Consider the following 3109-nt stretch of genomic DNA (forward strand, 5'->3'; position numbering starts at 1 on the left):
AGAAGGGCTAAAGTGGGCGGGGGGGAGGGGAAGGAGAAGAGGGGGCGCCGTATTCTTCCCCTCTCCGGCTGCTCCTTCCCCTCTCCGGCTGCTCGGTCGCTGTTGACTCTGGGACATCAATCACCGGGCGAAAAAGCCCGGTGCGAGCTAGCCTCTCAGTTTCGGCCGGGTCTCTCCATTGGCTGTGAGCGGAGAGGAGCGGGGTGAATGACAGCGCGGGGGAGGGGCGGAGAAGGCGAGAGGAAAGCCTGGAGCGGAGACAGATGTAGGAGCCAAAGACGGAGGGACTGAGACCGAAGCTCAGAGAAGTAGTTCAGGAAGAGAGGGAAGAGGCGAACCAGAGGCTTCAAAGGAGAAAGAGAATAGGAGGCTGGCATTCCCAGAGACGGATAGACAGATGGCCCCAAGGAGGTGGAGGTCAGAGCCCTCTTCCCCGCCTGACAGGAGCCACCCCCTCGCTTAGAATTGGGCCAGAGGAGCTAGCCCACCAGGCCTCTGGGGAAGGGGCACCCAGCGCTACTGGAGAATCTCCCCAGGGGCTCAGCCGGGAAGCACCAGTCTGTCAACCAGAAGATTTACTCCCAATTTTGTCTGGCTTGTTAGAAAGTAGAAGGCTGTCTGCTCCCCGGGGTATGCCTCCCAGACAGGAAGGTGAGTTCAGGATTGTCTTTTAAAACAAGGGCTTATAAACAGTGGCTATATGTTTTTGAAAAAGTCAGCAGCAACCTCACCTCAGCCTATTTAGAGAAACTGAGGAAGGGAAACTTCCTGAAAGGCAGTCACAAGTCAGAGGAATTGGCTTGGGGCCTGCTTCGGAGGTGCCCAAGATACCCCCTTTCCTTTTAAATAGAAGTCCCAAAAAGCAGTTTCCACAGTATGCGAATGAATTCAATCAGATTGCTTTCACCAGGACTGGTTATTCCAAGCAAGAAACCTTTGGATTGTAGCAAGGGGAAGGAATTATTTTCTTACTTTTGGAATCTTGGAAGGGAGGCCTAGGGGCTTAAGGCAGTGGGGGTTGGGTATGGTGGGACCAAGATCAGGGAAGTACAGCAGGACAAATTTAGGCCTTTTCAAAGTTTTGCCTGTGGCTGACTGGCTTAGAGCCCAGGAGAGAAGAAGGAAACTCCCTTTTTCTGCTTCCTCTCTTTCTCCTCTCTAGTAGAGAAATGTCTGCTCCCTCCTAGGCGCCAAGCCCTAGTAAGGGCACAGGTTGGATCACTTGGGATCTATTTCTGGTCTAGTTCAGATTCAACAGGTCTTCAGGGAGGGGCTGTCTATCAGACAAGATGCTAGAATGTGGTGGCTCATATTCTACTTAACAAGTCTCATTCCAATCTACTTGCTTTGGCCATGTGTTACTGTAACCTGAAGAGAGCTCCATGGAGGCAGAGAATGGTTTCCTCATCTCTGTCCCTCCCTGTGGAGTGCAGCCCCAACCCATGAAATATACTCATCTTGGGTAGATAATGAGTGAAAGAACCTCTTTATGCAACACATATTTTATTGAATATCTACTACGTGTCAGTCACTGTTCTTGGCACTGGGAAAACAGCAGTGAACAAAACAAAGTTCCTGTCCTCATGGAGCTTATATTTCACAGCATGAGTGAGACAGTAAACAAAGAAGCAAATACAATAAGCCAGACGGTGGACAGTGTTATGTAGGGTATAAACTCTACACCAAGTCTTCAAGACAAGGATTGTTCCCATTTTATGGATTCAAGGAAACCACATTTCAGCAAGGCTAAATGACTCGATTAAGATGGAGGAGCGGGGTTCAACTTGCTTTTAGGGGTTGGCCTGGAGAGCTGGCTGCTGGTTGGTGGCACATTTCTATGGGAAAAACCTTGCTCGGGCTCCAGGCAGGTGGACAAAGGCCCTTCAAGACAAAGCCAAGTATGAAGCTGTTGGTCGTTTGTAAACATTAAGCAGAAACATGAGAAAGAACTCTATTCCCTTGCCAGTTCTCTCCTCTCCACCCTCCCAGTCAGGCATACTGCACCTTTACACAGGAGGTTCCAGAACTTACTTTGGAAGTTGTTTGAACCTGAATGAGTCTCTTGTCTCTTATCTTGAGGGAACTAAAGCAGAGATAAATATAAATATTTTGCTGAGAAACTAGTGTGCCAGGCACTGATCTCATTTAAGACTCACAACAATCTTGTGAAATTAATAGAAACATCCTCAGTTTTAAATAATTAAGAAAACAGAATGAATGTTCATAGCAGTATTATTCATAATGGCCAAAGTGTGGAAACAATTCAGATATCCATCATCTGATGAATGGATAAATTAAATGTGGTATATCCATACAGTGGAATATTGTTCAGCCATAAAAAGGAATTCCTGCTACAATATGGACAATCCTCCAAAACATTAAGTGAAAGAGGCCAGGCACAAAAAGAAACGTGTAATATGATTCCATTTATATGAACCATCCAGAATAGGCAAATCCTTGGAGACAGAAAGTAGACTAGTGGAGCTGGGATTGGTGGGGTGGGGGGAGTAGGAATTGGTTGCAAATGCATACAAAGTTTCTATTTGTAGGGGTGGAAATATTCTAGAATTAAACAGTGGTGATGCTTGCACAACTTTGTGAATATAATTTTAAAAACCACTGAATCGTATGAGTTAAAAGATAGTCTGTGTGATATTATACGAAATTATATCTCATTTATTATAAAAGGAAACAAAAACTGAGGATTGAGATGAACAAACTTTCCCGAAGTCCCACAGACAGAAGAGGACTGATCCGGGACCCCCAGATCTGAACTATTTTCTCTGTATGAAGCTGAAAATGATGCAGAAGGAAGCTTCAGCTTCCTATGAGGCTGGGTCCCAATTGCCTTCCTCCTTTTGGTCAAGAAGTCACATTTGGGTCTAACCACAGTTCTGGCTGCTACAGTGAAAACCCTGTCTTTCTGGGTTACCCTTGGAACAGCTCCTCTTTGCCACTCTCTGGTCTGTGCTGGAAATCCCTTGAGTGTTTCTAACACTCTTCTTTTCTTCTTTCTCCTTTCTCCTCCCTCCAGATGGACTTTACAGCCCCTTTGGCTTTTCAACCCTGTCTGTTCCAACCCTTTGGACATCTGCCTCACTTACCTCCT

Source organism: Bison bison, unplaced genomic scaffold (genome assembly GCF_000754665.1).
Source record: "Bison bison bison isolate TAMUID 2011002044 unplaced genomic scaffold, Bison_UMD1.0 scf7180017864456, whole genome shotgun sequence".
NCBI lineage: Eukaryota > Metazoa > Chordata > Mammalia > Artiodactyla > Bovidae > Bison > Bison bison.